Source organism: Ambystoma mexicanum, chromosome 10 (genome assembly GCF_040938575.1).
Source record: "Ambystoma mexicanum isolate Mex_15411 chromosome 10, UKY_AmexF1_1, whole genome shotgun sequence".
In the NCBI taxonomy this organism is placed as follows: Eukaryota; Metazoa; Chordata; class Amphibia; order Caudata; family Ambystomatidae; genus Ambystoma; species Ambystoma mexicanum.
Window position 1 is genome coordinate 391,364,852 of NC_090932.1, and position 22,016 is coordinate 391,386,867.

At 45.0% G+C, this 22,016-nt stretch overlaps 1 protein-coding gene across 3 annotated transcripts in view; it reads left to right on the forward strand.

Annotated features, from left to right (window-relative positions):
* Window positions 1-22,016, forward strand: part of UNC5D (unc-5 netrin receptor D) — a 1,559,947-nt gene that overhangs the window by 462,380 nt on the left and 1,075,551 nt on the right. The gene's annotated exons all lie outside the window — the stretch shown is intronic.

Consider the following 22,016-nt stretch of genomic DNA (forward strand, 5'->3'; position numbering starts at 1 on the left):
TCAGTGGCCAGCATGAAGAAATAAACATGATCTCAGTGCTCACATAAGAAACAAATCTTCAGATTTCATCTTAACAACACCATTCAAAGCTATTCACAATTGTGACCTGGAACTTGTAATACCTTTACAATGTTTATATCTAATGATCACTTTCAGTATATGTTCTACACATAATTAAAATGTTTCACGTGTCTTACTGAGCAAAGCACACAGTGAAAACCTAGAATAGCCTTAGAAATGAGTTTGAATGTAACCCTTTTGAAATACACCTATAAGAAATAAGGTGGGAAGTACAGCCAGTTGGAGTCCCTGTCTACTCTGCATACAATAATGTCACATGCTGGGCACTTAAAAATTATCACAGATGTGTACATTTTAGAAATATGTATGTGATACATGGATTGCATGTTTGAAAAACAAAGAACGCAATGTTGCTGGGCTTTGGGCTCATTCCATTATTTACAACACCCACCTTAAAATTAAATAATGGGTAAAAAAGAATAATCTAAATATTCATTGGCACGGTTTCAGACTATGTAACGCCTTGGATATAATGCTCCATTGGGATCCACAGGCTGTCTCGTTTACCTTGATAATATGTGTGCTCAAAACTGTGAGTCTTGCTGAATTCTAGAAGAGGAAGGCTAAACAGGGTATGCCCGGCTTGAAGGTAAACAAATCAGTCCACATGCTGCATTCCCAATCCAGAGATTTCTTGGAAATATGTATATATATATGTATATATATGGTATATAGGAAGAGGAACAGAAAGTCCGTGTAGACGGTTTGCTAGGGGAGCAGAGTACTATGGCATTCCGATGCGTTCCATCACATCAGACTCTGGGGATGCTTCACACTTAGCCTATGCGATGTAGCCACTAACAATGTGATTGGCTGGAACTGCTTGCATCTCATTCACTGCAAGACACAGGTGATGACTGTGCGAATAGCGTGCAGATTAATAAGGGACTTTCATGAAGCTTTGTACCTGAGGTGAGCACCGTAGAATTGTTGTCCAGTGAAGAGAATTGAATACACATCTTTGGCTTCGTTTTCAAAAGGAATTGCAGTCCAATCCCTCTGCAGAATATGGCCGCATGCATTGTGAGTTGGATGGAAGGGCCTTTCCTCATATACTGCCCAGGGTCAGACTGGGGAATAAAATGATCTTGGGCGCTAATGGAATTGTGGCCCACCGTTGCAAATGGAAATTCATTCCTTTTGTGACAGACTGTTTGCGTAGTACCCAAGGAGAAGTTTTTGATAAAATGTAATGCACATTGTGTATTTTAAAGACTATTCATTCAGTAACACTGGTCAAAACTACTAGCCGCATGGTGAAGTCATTTATCAAACTGGCCCACGTGGGCCAAAATAGTGGTCCACTTTGACCCCAAAAAAACAGCCCACACTAGCATTTGGGGTTTTTGGTTTGGGCATTCCCTGTTGTCCTAAAGGCCAACCCAAGCCTGATACTGGTCCAATCACAGCCAAATGTGCTCAAAACGGAAGCTGTAAAGTGGGGCTCATAGTCTGTAGCTGCATCCTCCTGTGTGCACATCCCCTGATTCCCAGAAAGAACATGTGTGCGAGGGGAGGAACTGACCTTGTGACAAAAATGAGAATGCATGACTATCTAAATGCTGTGCATGCACATGACAAGTTTACATCCGGTGGCCACCTGCACCTACGTGGATCGAGGGTGAACAAAATCCCTCTAACGTTGGGGGTGCTGAGTGTGTCTTGGCACTGACCACTTCCAAAGGACCAATCGGTGGCAGTGCATTTTTCCATGGTCTCTGGAGGTGTAAATATAGAAACATAGAAAGGAGTATGCCATGCGTGCTTGTCTTTATGTGTAGCTGTTCGATGATTTCTAATGTTTGTAAAAATACCCGCCTGCATTGCTTTTGCCCTCGGCTTAGCCTGGCCTGAGATATAGCAAACCAAATGCAAGGGAAGCTGTTAATTAGTTATTCTTTTATAACACACTTAATACCGTGCAGGACTGGGATTCAAACCTGTGTTGCTCTGTATTGTCTTGCTTCCAAGACAAACACGTTGCTCCTGGGCTTATCCTCCCGGCCCAAGCTATCGTAGAGTGTACCGCATCAGGTGATTTCCTCTTAATCTGCTGGTAGTAGAGCTCTACCAGTGGAAAGCCATTTGCTTCTCCTTTTCAGAATTGTGACACTCCCAGCATTCCCTTCTCTTTCCCTGACTTGTAATGAGCAATCAGCATTTCTCCCATCAAACCTAGCTGTTGAAAAAGCCCCAGTATGTCAATGTTTCTTCGTGAAGTAGCTGTTTGTTATTTGAGATGATGCACTGAGCATCAGCCAAACCAGAAACCATGCACTATACTGTATTTATTTATGTAATGATCTGTTGTGATGATCATATTTGATCAACGCGGTTCACTCCCGGGCACTTGCATGAAAACGAACAGGTGAAGGAACGTTTAAAACATACAGACATCAATGTTCTTAAGATGTCAACATACATAGGGTTACACAAGCAATATCTATTTAAAACGTAGCAGTGTTATAGCAATCCATTGGGGTACTGGAGTCCTTTCCTGGGTCCCTTAAGTGTTATAGGATGTCTGTGCTTTTAGGATGTGCTGCTAATTGAAACTCATACATGCTAAATCTGGGGATCTTTGAGCAGGTTTTTGCGCAGGGAACGCTTGACCCGCTTGTAGATTTGCTCATGTCCTAGTTCTTTAATGATTCTGTCCCACAAGGCGGTCTCATGGTGTATAGGGATTTGAAAAACAATATTCTATATTTGCAATTCTTAACGTGACACGTGATTCATAATATAATGCGATGCACTTTTAATATACAAGAGGTGTATACTGTTCCGGCTCTAATTTGTTCAGTTTTGTATTTCTATATTTATTTTTTGCAGGCCGCAACATGTTATTGAACGAAAATGCCTATACCTAACTGCGGCATCCCTGCAGCACATCAGGGAAGGCAGCATCCCACGCCAACCCCTATTCTATTTTTTGAACTGATCACAGTAAACCCTTCTTTTCTGCAGAGTGTCTGCAGAGTGTGTGCCAATTTTCATTGCTACTCTTTGTCTAAGAATCATCATTCTGCCTGACAGTTTACACATGCTTGAAGTTGCTTAAGCTCAGTTTGAGATTTAAAACATGTGTGGCATTGTGTTTGAACAATGGAGACTCCTCCAAAGCTGTGCGAAATTCACAAAGGGCATCTGAATGTGTGCATCATAGACATACATATTCAAACGCCCTCTTTCACCCTCTTTGCCCAATTGCCCAAACAAGTTCAAGAATTTTAAAACATGTTACAATCTCACAAATTGGCAGTGCTGTAAAATGCATAGAAAACAAAGGAATCTTGTAGGCCCATTGGTAACAGGTGCAGAGGGATGAACAATGCATTAAATAATTATTTGTGTCTGTTGCAAGTGAGGCAGGATTGCTATGAATCACTAACCCAATCGTATATCTATCCCCCAAACAGGGATAGAAATGCTTTTTCTTGTTTTTAAACTTATCACAGACAAGGCCCTTTAACTTTCCATCACAATGAAATGCAGTGCCAGCACCCACATGTGTGCTGGGATCCTGTTATATATTAATGTTGACAGCACTCCTAACAGTACCGTATCCAAGGGGGCTGACACACAGTGCCCAGCAACTATTCAGGTTGCTTTTGTGAATAAGGTGAGCTCTGCATTTATGAAAATTAGGCATCTTAAAAATAAGAAAAAACACCTCCTTTGTGTAGATTTTCGATGCCAGATTTTCTGAGAATTCGTTTCAGATTCATTTTTTTAAAGTTAATTTCCGATTTAGTGACAAAGGGTCTCACGATGCTAATGAGACCTCAGTCTGACATGGCCTGGAGACCATTATCGAATAAAATCTGGGCTCCGAAAAGCATAATTTTCCGTACCATTATACCTGTAATTGTGCTGCTTTCAATTAATATTTGCTTATTTATTTATTTATTTATTGCATTTGTTACACGCCCACACCCAATGGTATCACGCCATTGGTTACTTAGAAGCTTCACTTATTGCAGACTTGGATACAGGTTACAAACATCTATTCAGTTTCAACATATTAAGAAACAATGCCGCGGGGTGGTTCCAGCCTTACTAATGCACAAGAGCTGCATAGTGTTAGTACATCTTTCCGTGGAGTAGCCAGTGCCATGCGGATTTGAGAATCGCTCTGTGCATATTCCTAGATGATTTTCTTCATCCCGTTTATTTCCGGGTAGCTTGGCTTCCTCCTTCCCTTCGGCTCCAGGGGCAGAGATGCGACTGACAGGCCGTCGCGCTGCCACTTTAAATGAAAGCACAATGACGCCCAAGCATCCGTGCTTTCTGTGTCACTCACTGTGGCATCATTTTACCCACTAATGAAAAGCCTGGCAGGTGAGGCAGGACATACCCAGCCACCCTGGACTTTGGCAATCACAGCTGTCAATATAATTGGCACCTTATCTGTCAAGGCACTCGTGGGAGGTTGGCATTTGTTCCAGCTAATAAGGAACCGCGTCTCCCAACTGCGGATTGAATGTACCCAAGTCTCACGTCTGTGGGGTTGGCGTTACATCTCTGATCCCGAGTAATTTGTCCGGTGGCCGGGTCATCTTCCCGCAGCACTCTTTTTCGGTGTTTAACTTACTGCAACATCTTTTTATAACATTTTAAATACAGTACATGGTGGTAGGTATCAGTATCTCAGACATATTTTTTTCACTGTCAGTATTACATGTAATTTATTTATTTATTTACATTTATAAAGCACACTAAACCCGAGGGCATCAAGCAACATAATTGGGTTGTGTACTCAGTACCTGCCTCTTCCTCTCCAGCCCAAAAAGTCACGTGATGTGAAACTCCTTACTAAATGCATGGAGCCATCAACCTACCTTACTGCAAGTTTTTGATTTTTTAAAGGGAGAAGCACATGCGTCACCCACGTGAAGAGAAAGCCAAATAAAAAAGAAAAAGCACAGCAGAGAGCACAACGAGTATAGAGAGGAGCAGTGCTTAATTTGGTGTAACAAAATAAGTGCCAGGCCTCAAAATGTTTATTATGAAACTGCCACGCACTATCCCTTCGGGTTCCACCGAATATCATTGGGGATGCCACCCAGATCCCCAGCTGGCACCACCCTTTATCACTACCACATACTGCCACCATCCAATTATCCACCTATTCACACTACTACTGCATTTAGTGTCAACTTTGCCGGCTAGTGGCATTCTGGGATAATGAATATAGGAGAGGGGCCAAATTGTATGTTAACATTTTACAAAAATAAAAATCAAAAGGACACATAGTCCTATCAAGCTCCTGTATGCATGGTGTTGGAAATTACTTTTATGCATAGCCCTTAGACAGGTTGCCAATTAGATACCCTTGGGCTGACAGGCTGCTTAGGCTTGGTGAGTTATGTACATGGGACGCACAGGGGGCAACAAACCCTTTCCTCAAAAAATGCAAATGCAGATCTACAGGCTCAACATCTGTACCAGACTTCTTGTTCCAGGAGGACTGGACTGATCACTGGAAGTCATACTGAAGTTAATCACACCCGCTTTCTTTCCACATACGTAAGCCCGCCCATATCCCTTTAAGCACCACTGTCCTATCAGACACACAAGAACGCACTGAATTTAAAAAATCAAGTGCACTCAGCTTCCCAGTGCAGAGGCATGCATTCTGCCAAACACAAGCTCGACATGCATGAGCATGACTTCTTCATACACGCGCATAAACTCGCCTATCGCATGTACAGTCATGATCATGCCACAAACAGTGAGTCTTCCTCAAGGCATGCAAGCAAACACATCCTTTTATGTAGGCATACACTCTACAATCACAGTAGACTATTTATTTGCACACATATGCATGTACTCTGCATCCACACTAAACTTGCAATCTCCTTCCCTGCACTGCCTCATTCTCCTTACAACCACGCACATGCACTTTCCATCATATGCACACACATTTGTGCTTCCTCCCCTAGGTTCGGCATCCACACACACACATGCACTCTTCTTAGACACACAAAGGGGCAGATACATTGAGTTAGTAGCTGCAGGCACATGTAGGAATAACGGTCCTCCAGAGTCCCACGCTCTCGACTCTTTTCTGCATACCTGCACTTGCTCACCTCGGAACAGTCTTTGGCAATAGACTTTGCTTGTCCATAATGTACAGTGAGAGTTATAAATGCCACTCGAAGCACATGTACTGCAATAGCGTGTGAGCTATAGATCAGCGTTGGTGGGAGTTCTGGGACGTGTAGTTTTCCTGAATTTCAAATGGAAAAAAAGTCAGAGAATCCAAAGGAAAAAGAAACAGGACTAGGTGGCCATGGGGGTCATTATGAGGTTGGAGGTAGCAAAATCGTACCGACTCCGGTCTGGTGGATGGAGCAATTACCGGTCCATTCTGAGGTCGGCAGGACTGGTAATTCCCCATTTACCAGAGCCATTCCCCATTCCCATTTGAGCCCCCATAGGGCTCAATGGGAAGCGGGAAGGCTGTAATAACAGTAGCGCAAATAGCAGTACCGTTATTGACCCCGGTATACCTTTGCGGAAGGACCCGCAAAGGGAACTCGTGGTAGGGCTGTAAGGGATTACCGTCACCGGTGCCCTTACCGGTGCCGGTAATCCTTTTCCGCCTGACTTGTAATGAGGCTCCATGTGATGCATGGCAACAGCATACTTGAGAGCTCTGTAAGAGGATTCAATTCAACACTACAGCTAAGTCAACGCCTAGTCTATAATACTGAATGAAAACCCTTATTGATATATCTTTAGGTCCAGTTCATGCGTTCTGGATGACTACCCTTATATAACACCCCTCTCTTGGAATCCCCCTGACCCCACTGAGCCAAGAAGTAGTTCTGTTTTGCAAGTTTAAAAGGTTTATTTGATCATTTAAAATATATATATATCACACTTTATAATAAATTAATAATTGAATATCACCCTTAATCTGATATGATAAAGATTAACAATGGAGAATCTGGCACTAGCACACTTCTTTATAATCACTAATGAGTTGACATGAAATGGATAAGATAGCACACTGGTAAATAGGTACAGAAGTATAATGTGGTAGAGAATGCTTTATAGAGTTCAACTGGATGTAAGGTTGAATGAATGAAATGCAGTATAGAAATACTCAATATGATTTCAACCAAACAATGTAATCACTTTTCTCTGGCTATTCACTCCCCCCCTCTTTATGCAATGCAAGGAAATGGGAGGAAACACACAGTTCTCAGAAATGCAATCAATGTAATCAGTTCAATCCCCCCCCAAGCTTAGACAACAGAAGTTTAAAACACAGATAGGAGTTTTGAAAACACAGGCCCAAATGCTTTGATATGTGCTAGCAATGGATGAGAAATATGCTGGAAATGCTTTTTAATTCCCTTTCAGAGGTTCAGGGTGAGTGGTATCTAGTTAATATTAGTCCAGGCTCACACTAGCAATGATGCAGGGATAGTTAGCAGGTTAAACGAATTTCTGGCAAATGGAAAGCAAACAGCAGCAGTTTTTACATGTGAAGAAATTGCAAATCGCGGTAAAATTCGCGGATGCGTGTTCCGCGATTGCGGTAAAACTATAAGGGGTAGGAATGCGGTTCTTGGTGCGATTCAAAGCTACGATTCTAAGCTATCAGAGGAAAGTTACTGCAAGTCTCTAGCCCAAACGGTCGCGGAGATATGAGCGATTTTGTGAAGGTCGTTTTTCAGATTTGAAATTTTAAAGTTCAAAAAGACAAGTGCAGCTTGCGACTAGAAAATGACAAGTGACAGTTAGGAGGCAGTTCTACTTAGGTTAAATAGATTGAATTATATTATTTTAACTAAGAGATTGGTTCTGCACAGTTTTCTAGGTACTCACACTATATTCTTGAGTGAAATGGGCCTCGCCATGGATCTGGTCAGGGTTTTAGACTGGACTCTGGTCTGGTCTGGTCTGGCCTCTGCACTTCACAGTGATCTGGGTCAGCTCTCTCTGCTGGTCTGGGTCTCTCTGGGTACAGCACTGCTTTCTCTCTGGTCTGGTCTCTTAGTTCTGGATAGATTGAAGTCTCTAGTTTGGCTTTCTGGAGGTTGATGGAGGTAAGTATGGATTTTTCCGGCAGAGCGTCCCGCTGCAGATGGATTTTGAAGGTCCCTATCTGTCCTGTCTGTCTGCTTTTATGTGTTTAGAATGTGGGTGTGTTCTAGCATCACTGACCCTACCTCTCTCTCAGCTTCTAATTGGTCAAACTTCCATTTATCATTTGATTGGGGAATGAACTGTGAGTCAGAGTGATGTCATTTTACAGCCTGCAGAAAGTCCACTCCTCCTGTCAACTTACACACAAATCTAGATTTGAAACAAATACATATTTGCAGAGGTACATATTGTTTTAAAATCATATGCACCCATCATGCATTACAGGATGTATACCCTGTTCAAACTCTGCTCTTCCTGGGAGCTTGCATTCAGAAATGGCACATATTTCACTTTTTAACTGATTTTGCAATTTCTGACATTGACCCCACTTTACATACATGTGTGCAGGGAGTAGGGACATTAACTGAAGAAGTTTCAGATTTTTAACATGCATACAGTTAGAGTAATATCAATTTTTCCGCTAAAACCCCCCTGAACATGCCACCGGGTCGAAAAACCTCTTAAAATGTGGGCAGAAAAATCACAAGAATTATGGTATCATTTATAAAATTTTCACATGTCCGCTCTATGAGTTATTCATCTTTTTAAAGTTATGTTCTGGCTCCAAAGGGGGGTGGTTTCCCAGGTCACATGGTATAGAAACCAGTCTTTCCAGTTTCTGCCAAGCCAGCTTGCTCTCACAGGCAGTGCCCCTCCCAGCTCTTGCCAAGAGGAAGCTACATTTTACGACTGCGGTAATAAAAACCTTTGCCTGAGTGAAGAGGGCTTTGTTCACTCTCCTGCAGAGCACAGCTAATTCAATTATCAGATAGATGGCATATCCTTAGTGTGGGCAGCAAAAGGAAGGTTGGCCTGGGAACACAGTGGTGACTCAAGTTTCACTGCTGATGGGGGTAGTTGCCAGGCAGAATCAAGTTCCTTAAGCCAGACTTTCAGCTACTGTCATGTTATTTGTTGCTTTTTAAATTAACTTGCAATTTTACACATGCAGCTAGAATGCTGATTCTAAGTGCAAAACTATGACATTTAAACAATTGCAACCTATGTGACACTCAAAAGTAGGTCACTCAGTCAATTTAAACATTTAGATTTTTTTTTTTAGTGTCTTTCAATCCAGTGCAACTTAAACTGCTGAAATCCACAGCGCAGCCAGTCTTGTTATAAACCTTGTCTTATGATCTTCATTTCCCAGATTTTGTAGGCACACAAAACTCCATTCTGCCAAATGTCTGCTGGTGTTCAGTAAATATTTTGCACATATTGCAATGTTTGAAAATAGGCATTTTGACTTGCCTTCAGGGAAACAGAGTGGTTTTAAAACGCCGGCTTTTGGATAGTGGTGAGTACTGGTACTGCACCCATTTTTGGGATTTAAGAAATGAATTCCCCACAATTCTAGGTTGCATTTGGCAATCAGCATTGCCATTCCCAATGTTTTCAGACTACTGTGCGGGTAGTCCAATGGTGGTTTTAGGCAGCGTCCTTCTGTGCCCATAACATCGGCAGAATTGGGTGGCAGCCTATTCTTCCTGCATTTCCCTGTGCATTTTCTGGGAAGCTCTGGCCATCATGATGTTTTCATGTCAGTACTGCACAGTTTTGAGGAAGGGCTAGGATGCATGGGTAAATACATCCCACAAGCCCCCCTCTTGCGATGGCCATTCGGTTTCACTGATGGGACTCGCAAGATCTGGGATGTTTCCTCATCTTCTTCCAATAGATGGCACAGTTCAGCATCTTCTTCTCCATCCGGTACTGATCGATGGTTCTCCTCGCCGGTCCTGATGGGAATATTGGGCGGTCCACTGGGCCCATTGGATCTTCGTTCCCGGTCTCCGTATCATCCTCCTTGGCCCGTCTTCAGGTTTTCTTTCTCCTAGGACGACAAAGGAAGAGCGGCAATACCTACTCAGAGACGTTTTTCCACCACCGTTGAGATAGTGGGGCAGCATATGCATTTCATCATCACGAAACATTACATTCTTATTTTGAAAAAAAAACAGTATAACTAAGAGACAGTTTCATGCAAATCACAATATTTTAGAGACTAGATGTGGTATGTTTTATGATTGGAACTGAATTAGTCTGAGACAGTACCCGCTAGGATTCCAGAGGATTCCTCCAGTTGTTGCAGAGTGTGCCTGGGATGGCAACATTTCAACTGGTTTATGTGGACCCACTTGTCTTCCCCCTCTGCCGAACCGCCTTTGGGGATGCGGATCTTGTAGGCCACAGGGGAGATCTTATCGACGATCTCAAAGGGTCCTTTCCATGTAGGCAAAAATTTGCGCTGCTTGGCCTGGTTCCTTTGGAAGTTGTATAGATAGACCCGGTCCCCCACCTGATATTCCTTCCTGGAAGTTTTCAGGTCATAGTGGGTCTTCATGCTATCAGCTGATCTTTCTAGATTCCGCTGAGCATAAGCAAAAGCATGTTGGAGGTGTTTCCTTAAATTCTCTACATACTCATGAGTAGTGGAGGCATTTATCAGTGTCTGCTCTTGGGTCCTGTAGAGCAAATGCTGAGGAAGCACCATCTTGCGCCCAGTCATCAACTCAAATGGTGACATTTTGGTTGCAGATGAAGGGGTAGATCTGATAGCCATTAGGACCAGAGGTAATCGGATATCCCAACTTGGCCCAGAATCTGCCACAAACTTCTTTAATATGCTCACAATGGTTCGGTTATATCTCTCTACTGCCCCAGAAGAAGCTGGCCGATAAGCAATATGCAGCTTTCTCTTGACCCCCAGTATCTCCCACATCTTTGTCATTACCTCACTGGTGAAGTGGCTACCTCTGTCTGACTCAATCCTTTGAGGTAGACCAAAACGGGAAAAGATGTGGTTAATCATCAAGGCAGCTGCAGTTTCTGCCTTGCAATTTGGGGCTGGGAGACATTCCACCCACTTGGTAAACAAGCATGTCACAGTCAACATGTACTTATTCCCCCTAGCCGAGCGAATCACAGGGCCTACAAAGTCGATTTGTAAATCTGACCATGGCAGTGTCATTCCCCTCTTTTGTAAAGGCGCCCGGTGTGTGAGGGATGTCGGCTGAAATTGTGCACACACAAGACAACCCTTCAAATATTGGTTGAGGTCCTGGCCCATGTGTGGCCAGTATGCAACCTCTCTTAAGATTTCCAATGTTGTGTGAAACCCCCTATGACCGGCGGTGGCCGCATCATGAGCGTGACTTAACATCAGGCTTCGGAATGAGGTAGGAACCACCCACTGATCGTGGCCAGCTTTGGATTTCCTTACCAGCAAACCGTCTTGGATTCGGAACATTTTTGGACATTTCATCAACACTCTTAGGTCCTCTTTCCCAATGTAATCGGTATCCGTCAGGGGAAAGTTCTCAGGGTCCTCAAGGTGCTGGTAAAATTTACCAATAATTGGATCCCCCTTCTGAGCAGTAATCAAATCAGCATCAGGGGTCTCCTTACTCCATTGTGCAATTGAAAGGTCGTTGTGAGCATTTGTCTGGGACCTAGTGATGGCAGTGACCTGGATTTCCCCCAACAGGGACTCAATCTCAATTAGATCCCCTTGGATGGCTCCGGTTTTGGCCAGCTGATCAGCTAAGTCATTTCCAGTTTTGTCTGGTCCCTCTACTTTGGAATGACCCTTGAACTTTTTCCAGTAGATGGTCATCCCATTCGATGTGACCAGATCATCAATGTTTTGGATCAACTTCCCATGTTTCAAGGGTTTGTTGTTAGCACATAACATGCCTCTGGTTTTCCAATTAACCAGGTGCTCCACGAACCCGTTCCGTACATAATCCGAATCTGTGATTATGACCAGTTCGCGGAGTTGATGCTGGACAGCAGTGAGGATGGCCTGATGCACAGCCATCAATTCTGCCACCTGACTACTTCGGGGACCAATTTTGTATCCAGCGGAGGGTTCTGGGGACTCATTCACCCATGCATTCCCTACGCCAGCCACCAGTTCTTTCTCCCCGTTGGTGTCAACATGGTAAGAGCATCCATCCACATACACAGTGGGCATTCCCTCACACTTGTCTTCTTCAAAGACTTTGTGTGGGGAATTAAGGTATGCCTCCATGTTGTCCTTTATTTTTAGACTTTCGTCCTCGAGACAGTTTTCTCTGGCACAATCATGCAAGTCAGCCAGACCTTGCGCGAGGGGACTCTTCTTGTTTTGGCCATATCTGACCTCCACAGGAAAGCCTTGCATTGACAGAATCCAGGAAGTAATTCGGGAATTACTCACATTTCCGGCCCGGATTCTGTCACTTTGGAGATATTGCAGAGGCTGGTGTGGAGTCTCCACTATGATGTGTTCCCCCTGGATAAACGGGCGGTAATTCTTCAATGCCCACACCGTTGCCAGGAGTGCCTTCTCACAATCGTTGAATTTCTCCTCCACAGAGGATAAAGTTTTGCTCGCATAGGAGATTACTTTATTGACCTTGTCATGCTTTTGATATAATACTGCCGTCAAGCATGTATTAGAGAACCCTGTCTCCAGGAAGAACTCCTTGTTTCTGACCGGGTAAGCTAGGCAAGGCGCTTGTGAGAGGCTTCTTTTGAGTTGTTTTACCGCCTCGGCTTGTTCTGGACCCCATTCCCACTTGACCCCCCCCTTTAGGAGATGAATCAGGGGTCTGGTGATCTCTGCGTAGCCCTCAATGAACTTTCTGCTGTAATTAGTCAGTCCAAGGAGGCTCCTTAGTTCCCGCAGAGTTGTGGGGTCTTTCAGTTTCTGAAGTGCTTCCACTTTCTTTTCCTGGGGACAGAGGCCCTGAGGAGTAATCTCATGCCCCAAGAAATTAACACGGGTTCTACACCACTGTGCTTTCTGAAAGGAAAGTTTTGCTCCGGCGGCCCTCAACTGCGTCAGAACATAACGGATCTCCGCTATGTGTTCCTCCACAGATGAACTTTTGATGAGGACATCATCTACATAAGCCAAGTTACCCCTTGCACCCAAGTCAGGCATGGCCTTGTGTAGAAAAATGTTGAATTCATTGCCGGAGTTGAGGTATCCGAAAGGAGTCCGGGTCCATGTGTACTGCTGGCCCCCAAAGGTAAAAGCCAGTTTGTATTGGTCCTCCCTGCTGACAGGCACGGTCCAGTATCCATTGGTCAGGTCTATTGCAGTGAATACCTGTGACCCCTGAATCTGGGCCAGCCCTTGGTCAATGTAGGGCAGAGGCCATCGGGAAGTATGGACCCGTTTGTTGAGCTCCCTAAGGTCGGCGCAGAGTCTCCACTGGCCGTTTGGCTTCAATATTCCCAGCACCGGATTATTGAAGGTGCTGTGGACTGGACGGATTATTCCCCGGGACTCAAGGTTCTTAATTATTTCAGTAAGGGACTCCATTGATGCGAGAGGCAAGCGATATTGCTTCACAAACACAGGAGTCATGCCAGGGTCCGTGGGGATTGTTGTTGTGTGGATGTCAGTGCGACCACAGTCATATGAGTCTACCGCAAAGAGATCTTGGAAATCCAAGAAAACTTGTTTCAACTTTTGCTTTTGTTCCAGAGTCACACAGGCATCAGCTAGGTTGACTCTCTCTTCCACCATCTGCCTGAAGCCTGGAAAGACTTCTGGTTTGGCTATTTCCGCGGCCTCCTCCAGCTGGGTGGAGAAGTCCCTGGTCAGAGTGCTGATTTGGACCGGAGGCTTCAGGTGGGAAAGGCAGCCCTCATGTACCTGGAAAATCACCTCATCCCTCCTGAAGTCACACGTCACATCTTCCTTACCATAGGGGCAGGAAGTGTACACCAGGAAGTTCCCCCCATGCCGGGTAAAAATCCTGTCTGGTGTTGTATTGTCATCACTGTCACTGTCAAAACAGTCCTTGGGGATTGGTCCTAACAGTTCATTTACTAAGTCGATGGAAAAATGTCGGTCATCAACCGCCATTCCAATAATGGTGCCTGCGGCTAGAGTAATACTCTTTAAGTCGCTGTTATCCACCTCTATTAGAATGGTGTCATGTTCTATGTTGACTAATGGAGTTGGGTTTACCCCTAACCCTTGCAGTTGGAGAGAAGCATTTAGATGTATGTAAGCATCAGGGTTTTGCAAATATTGTCCTCTTTTAACTTTCACTTCCAGGGAGAATTGTCGGGTCCTTTCTGGGATGGTGACTTCCTCTTTGATCTGAATTTCAACTGCATAAGGTAGCAATTGAGCTGACCTAAATGCTTTTTCTGGATCATCAAAGCCCATGGGATTATCCGCTAATCGGGACCAAGCTTTGAAGTTTATTAGGTCCAAACTAATGGCAAAGCGATTGAGAATGTCACTGCCTAAGTAAAAGGCGGCAGGGACATCTCGCACGACCCAACAATTGTGGACTATGCTCTTGTTGCCAATGGAGATTTTGAGCATACACCTGCTCGGCAGGAGATGTTTGGAATTAGGTGCTTCCAGGTCCATTTCCCATTTGTCTATCAGTTTGAAGGTGGGAATGGCTGGATCCTTTGGGAGTTGGCGGAACATGGCTTCGCTGATGAAGCTCTTCCCGTTGTTCACACACACTCGAGCGAGAACAGAGTCCTTCCCATCATTTAACTGAACAGGGATGAACAACTGCTCTCCAATTTGCTGAATATCAGCCAGGCTCTGAGCTGATTTCACATCTTTCTGGACTATAGGAGTGGGAGTTTCAGATTGTGGATTGGTATAGAATTTCAGAGTGTTTCCTTCCAGCGTGGAGTACCACTTTAGACTGGAAGGAAGGTTGATTTTCAGAAATAGAGAGGACCCCCCATCACCAGTCTGTTGTCCTACTGCTATTACTGTCACGTCTGGAATTTGGTTGTTCTGGAAGTGGAATTCTACTTGGTCTGATTTTTGTTCAACCATGTGGCATGTGCCATTTAAACTAACATGGTTGACACTCTGTTTTAATTTTATGGGTCGGCTAGTCTGGGTCCAGAGGACCTTGTTTACGCAATCTATTAGGGGTGACAACCTTCTCAGGAGGTCATTCCCTAGTAAACAAGGGGTGCCCTCTGGGGTCACAACTATGACCGGGTGTTTCAACTTGTGTCGCCCGATCTTAATGTCCAAGTCTGCAGTCCCCTCAACGGGAATTTCCTTCCCGTCAAAGTTCTGCAGTTGTCCAGGAAGAGAGGTGAGAGGAATTTGGTAATCCTCTCCCCTTCCTGCATTCAGTTCATCAAAGGCCCTTCTGGACAGAAGGGTAGCTTGAGATCCAGTGTCCACCAGTGCCGAGATTGTACCCTGCCCCTGTACTTGTACCGGGGCATAATATCTTCCCTCCTTCTCCTCAAGGGGGCACAGATAATGTACATTTTTGGACAACTGGTGGGCTAACTTTCTGGTTTTGGACATCGCTAGCGAAGAGATTTGGGCAGAATTCTGTGGAGAGTCTTGGGAATCTGAAAGAAAAAGTTGGCAACTGGAGATCAGAGCCATTGTGGGTTCCCCTGGTTCCGGTTCTGGGCCGCCCCCCCCTTTTTGGAGGCAGTCCCCAGGATGGGTTTGAACCAGGGGATTTTCTTGCTGTTGGTTCTGGGATGAGATGGTTGGCGGCGGTAGCTCAGTCTCCACATCTCCCCAGTCTGGATCTGCATCCCTAGGGACCCATTTTTCTTTGGGAGGGGTTCCCCCCTCTCTGAAGGAGAAGATCCTTTTCCCAGGATCCTCTGAGGATCCCTCTCCCTCAAATTGGAAGATCTGTACCTCCTCCTCAAACTGAGTCTGTTTGGGTCTTTTGTTTCTCCTACCCCCCCTCTGCTCCTTAGGAGGCAGACTTTCAGGGGCAAGAGATTTCGTTTCCGGTTCCTGGGTTTCCAGGGGCTGTTTACAAGTGAGGAAGGAAGCTTCCTCCAAGGCTTTACACCCCCCTTCCCTTTGTGCCTCCTCCCTGGGAACCGGTGAGTTATCGGGGTGCTGCCCCCGTCATTTTTCTGGAGCACCAGGTCCAGAATTGGGTGCGTTCTGCGCCGGCACGCCCATCTGAGGGTTCTGCTGAGCCCTCAGTATATAACCCATATCCCGCGCCATGTTTTGAACCTGGCGCTCTAACTGGGAAACCCGCTCAGGCTGATACGGGGCCCTGTTTTCTCCCCTGGGCTGATCCCGGGAAGGGTAGCTGTCCCTCCTCTGGTAATACCCCGGGTTGGGAAGATTTGGGTACCCCTCCACCCTTGGCCTCCCCTCTCCCGGATTCAGTGGTCTGGGCTCAGGGAATTGGGGAAAGAAGGATGGATGGTTTTGGGGCTGAAAGTCGGGAGGATATCTGGGGAAAAAGTTCTGCCCAGGGTTTGGTAAATTTCTGCCCTCCTGTGGGAAGTTTGGAGGGAAGTTCCCTGGGTTAGGTGCTTGTCTGGACCCCCCCCCTTGGGCTGGAGGAGTCCACACATAACCCAGGATGGGTCGATTTCCCTTGTAACGGGGACTTACATAATCAGGAGAGCGAGGGACCCCATTTGTGGGGCTGCCTCCTTGGCTCCCTGTCTGTGACTGACCCGAGGACCTCCTGGGCCTAGCATTATTAGGTGCAGGCAGGTTTTTAGGCCCCCCCATCTCCAAATCCAAAACGGGGGTGACCTTTACCTCTGCCACCTTGGCAGCAGCAGGGGTGCTGTTGGCTTTGGGGTTTTTCTGGGCATTACTTTTGCTATCTATCGGTTTCTGCACCTCATAGATCCGGGTAGCCTGTTCAATGACCCAGTCTAAAGATCTTTTCTCGTGAAAATCCCTCACGAGCTGGGTCATGATATATTTGGGCAAGGCATGAAAAAATGTATTAACGAATTCTCGACTGTCTGTGCGCACCCTTCTTGTGGTCTGTGCAAAAGCACGCTTTAACTCCTGCACGAATTCTTGTGGGGCCTGATCCTCCCCACATTGCAAATTGTAGGCTGCCTTGCGAGCCTCTTGAGGATTTCTGTGAACAGAAAAATGTTTCAGGATGGCCGCCTTATAGGTGGACCATCTTAAATGATTTTGGTCCTCCAGCCCCGCAAAGAAACTGGAGTATTCCGGGGAGAAGGTCCACTTTACATATTGAATACAGCTTTGGCTGTCCTTCAAATGAAAAGTCTCCATCATTTGTTCAAACAACTCTAAGTGCTCCCAAACAGAATACTTAGCGTTCTTATGGTAAGGCGTGATGACGCTCCTGATCGCCTTAATCTGCTTTAAGGGGTCCTTAAGCAAGGCCCTTTTTGCCTTATTGGCCTTTTTGGTTCGGGTAACCCTTGTCCATTCTTCCTCGGACTCAGAGGCACTGCTCCCAGAGGTTCCCGTCTGTTCTTCCAGGTTTTCCCGGATTCTGCGAGCCTGGGAATGGCTGGCAGAATGTGGGGACCTGGTCTCCTGTGTCCTGCGCAGTTCAGAGGAGTCTTCAGATTCCTCCTTGCTGCCAGGATTTGATGGGTACCCCCTCCACTGACCTAACTGGGCAGAGGTTTTCAGGATGCCCTTAATGGGCCTACTCTCCCGGGGTTCCCCATTGAACTGTACTGTACTTGGGTGCCCATACCCGGATGCCCACCCCTCCATTCCTGAGTGGTACTGGCCTATGAGCCCCATACTCTTAGCTGGATAGTAATCTGCCATCCCTGTGGCCCTGTGCTCATGTGCGCCAGGGGACATGGGGGTGGCAGAGTCCAGGGACTGAGAGGTATGAGGGCCTCTGGTACTAGGGCTCCTGAGGTTATGCTCCGGAGTTTCCATTTCCCAGCGAACCTCATCTCTATCCGCCCCTGCTCCCTGTTGCAATGCAAGAGCCTGCATTTGTGCCTTCAGTTCCTCAGTTAAGGCCTTACTAGACTCTATCAGTCTCTCCTGCATCGCTACCTGTTGTTGGAGCCTATCATTGTGTTGACAGAGGGCCTCATTTTCCCTCTGCGCTTCCTGGTTGGTCCTGGAGAACTGGGCCAGTCTTTGCTGCAGGAGGTTTACCTCCTGGGCAATGTCCCTATTGGCCTGCTCCTTTCTTGCTAGAGCATCTTCCACCCTTCTGGTGTGCTCTACCAAGTTCTGGTTTTCTTTTTGGAGATCACCCAGCCCCTGGAGGGCCAGGTGATTTTCTTCAATTTCCTTTTTTAAGTTGCAGACTTCCTGGCCTATGGCGTCTCTTTCCTGACTAAGAGTCTGCATTTGTGCCGCCAGGTCGTCCCTTTGCCGTTGAAGGGCACCAGCTTTTTGGCGCTCCTCATCAAACTCTGCCTGGGTATCCAGGTCTTTCAGAATCAGTTTATTGCTCTCCTCTTTCTCTCTGTCTAGTTGGATTTGCAGGGTGGCTACCTGCTCTGTGCATGCCCTGTTGAAATTGATCTGTTGCTCCAGCTTTTTCTGGCTCTGCAGTAGGGAGTTCAAACTGTCTTGGTGCTCCTTCTGCAAGGCCAGAAATCTGGTATCCTGGTCTGTCTTTTCCTGTTGTAGGATGCCCATATCCTCTTTTATTTTAATGATGTACTGCCTACTATCATCTTCTGACTCCTGGCTCCTCTGCAGCCTCTGCTCAGAAGAGACCAGGTCAGATTGGACCTTCTGTAATGCCATCTGTTGCCTATTTGCCAGATTTTGGCTTTCAGCACATCTATCCTGCATGTCTCCCATATATAGGTACAGGTATGCTGCTATCCTGGCAATCTTATTGTGTTCCTCTTTGGCTTTAGGAGCCATATATAGTTCACTCAGGGCCACATGTAAGGGACCCTGATCTCTATATATATCTGACCCTGTTTCAGTGACCTGTTGTGTAATGGCCTGCAACCACACATCCTGGCCCTGTTCGGTCCATTCACCTCTCACAAATAGCTTATGCAAGAGGTGCTCTCTGGCTATTTTCATATCTACCAAGGTCGTCATTCTATAGATTGGTCTCTGTCCTGACTTACAGAAGTTTGTATTTTATTTTTGCAGAACAGAACTTTTCTTGGAGTGTCCCTTTTGAGGAATGCTTCACAGCGTAATGCAGCGTGGTGATCCGACCGGATGTATGTATCCCGTCAGTTAGCACACTGTATTAAGCTGCACAAGTGGTAAATCTAACCCAACGTCTCGGCTCGAGCCCCCAATTTGTAAGAGGATTCAATTCAACACTACAGCTAAGTCAACGCCTAGTCTATAATACTGAATGAAAACCCTTATTGATATATCTTTAGGTCCAGTTCATGCGTTCTGGATGACTACCCTTATATAACACCCCTCTCTTGGAATCCCCCTGACCCCACTGAGCCAAGAAGTAGTTCTGTTTTGCAAGTTTAAAAGGTTTATTTGATAATTTAAAATATATATATATCACACTTTATAATAAATTAATAATTGAATATCACCCTTAATCTGATATGATAAAGATTAACAATGGAGAATCTGGCACTAGCACACTTCTTTATAATCACTAATGAGTTGACATGAAATGGATAAGATAGCACACTGGTAAATAGGTACAGAAGTATAATGTGGTAGAGAATGCTTTATAGAGTTCAACTGGATGTAAGGTTGAATGAATGAAATGCAGTATAGAAATACTCAATATGATTTCAACCAAACAATGTAATCACTTTTCTCTGGCTATTCACTCCCCCCCTCTTTATGCAATGCAAGGAAATGGGAGGAAACACACAGTTCTCAGAAATGCAATCAATGTAATCAGTTCAATCCCCCCCCAAGCTTAGACAACAGAAGTTTAAAACACAGATAGGAGTTTTGAAAACACAGGCCCAAATGCTTTGATATGTGCTAGCAATGGATGAGAAATATGCTGGAAATGCTTTTTAATTCCCTTTCAGAGGTTCAGGGTGAGTGGTATCTAGTTAATATTAGTCCAGGCTCACACTAGCAATGATGCAGGGATAGTTAGCAGGTTAAACGAATTTCTGGCAAATGGAAAGCAAACAGCAGCAGTTTTTACATGTGAAGAAATTGCAAATCGCGGTAAAATTCGCGGATGCGTGTTCCGCGATTGCGGTAAAACTATAAGGGGTAGGAATGCGGTTCTTGGTGCGATTCAAAGCTACGATTCTAAGCTATCAGAGGAAAGTTACTGCAAGTCTCTAGCCCAAACGGTCGCGGAGATATGAGCGATTTTGTGAAGGTCGTTTTTCAGATTTGAAATTTTAAAGTTCAAAAAGACAAGTGCAGCTTGCGACTAGAAAATGACAAGTGACAGTTAGGAGGCAGTTCTACTTAGGTTAAATAGATTGAATTATATTATTTTAACTAAGAGATTGGTTCTGCACAGTTTTCTAGGTACTCACACTATATTCTTGAGTGAAATGGGCCTCGCCATGGATCTGGTCAGGGTTTTAGACTGGACTCTGGTCTGGTCTGGTCTGGCCTCTGCACTTCACAGTGATCTGGGTCAGCTCTCTCTGCTGGTCTGGGTCTCTCTGGGTACAGCACTGCTTTCTCTCTGGTCTGGTCTCTTAGTTCTGGATAGATTGAAGTCTCTAGTTTGGCTTTCTGGAGGTTGATGGAGGTAAGTATGGATTTTTCCGGCAGAGCGTCCCGCTGCAGATGGATTTTGAAGGTCCCTATCTGTCCTGTCTGTCTGCTTTTATGTGTTTAGAATGTGGGTGTGTTCTAGCATCACTGACCCTACCTCTCTCTCAGCTTCTAATTGGTCAAACTTCCATTTATCATTTGATTGGGGAATGAACTGTGAGTCAGAGTGATGTCATTTTACAGCCTGCAGAAAGTCCACTCCTCCTGTCAACTTACACACAAATCTAGATTTGAAACAAATACATATTTGCAGAGGTACATATTGTTTTAAAATCATATGCACCCATCATGCATTACAGGAGGTATACCCTGTTCAAACTCTGCTCTTCCTGGGAGCTTGCATTCAGAAATGGCACATATTTCACTTTTTAACTGATTTTGCAATTTCTGACATTGACCCCACTTTACATACATGTGTGCAGGGAGTAGGGACATTAACTGAAGAAGTTTCAGATTTTTAACATGCATACAGTTAGAGTAATATCAATTTTTCCGCTAAAACCCCCCTGAACATGCCACCGGGTCGAAAAACCTCTTAAAATGTGGGCAGAAAAATCACAAGAATTATGGTATCATTTATAAAATTTTCACATGTCCGCTCTATGAGTTATTCATCTTTTTAAAGTTATGTTCTGGCTCCAAAGGGGTGTGGTTTCCCAGGTCACATGGTATAGAAACCAGTCTTTCCAGTTTCTGCCAAGCCAGCTTGCTCTCACAGGCAGTGCCCCTCCCAGCTCTTGCCAAGAGGAAGCTACATTTTACGACTGCGGTAATAAAAACCTTTGCCTGAGTGAAGAGGGCTTTGTTCACTCTCCTGCAGAGCACAGCTAATTCAATTATCAGATAGATGGCATATCCTTAGTGTGGGCAGCAAAAGGAAGGTTGGCCTGGGAACACAGTGGTGACTCAAGTTTCACTGCTGATGGGGGTAGTTGCCAGGCAGAATCAAGTTCCTTAAGCCAGACTTTCAGCTACTGTCATGTTATTTGTTGCTTTTTAAATTAACTTGCAATTTTACACATGCAGCTAGAATGCTGATTCTAAGTGCAAAACTATGAGATTTAAACAATTGCAACCTATGTGACACTCAAAAGTAGGTCACTCAGTCAATTTAAACATTTAGATTTTTTTTTTTAGTGTCTTTCAATCCAGTGCAACTTAAACTGCTGAAATCCACAGCGCAGCCAGTCTTGTTATAAACCTTGTCTTATGATCTTCATTTCCCAGATTTTGTAGGCACACAAAACTCCATTCTGCCAAATGTCTGCTGGTGTTCAGTAAATATTTTGCACATATTGCAATGTTTGAAAATAGGCATTTTGACTTGCCTTCAGGG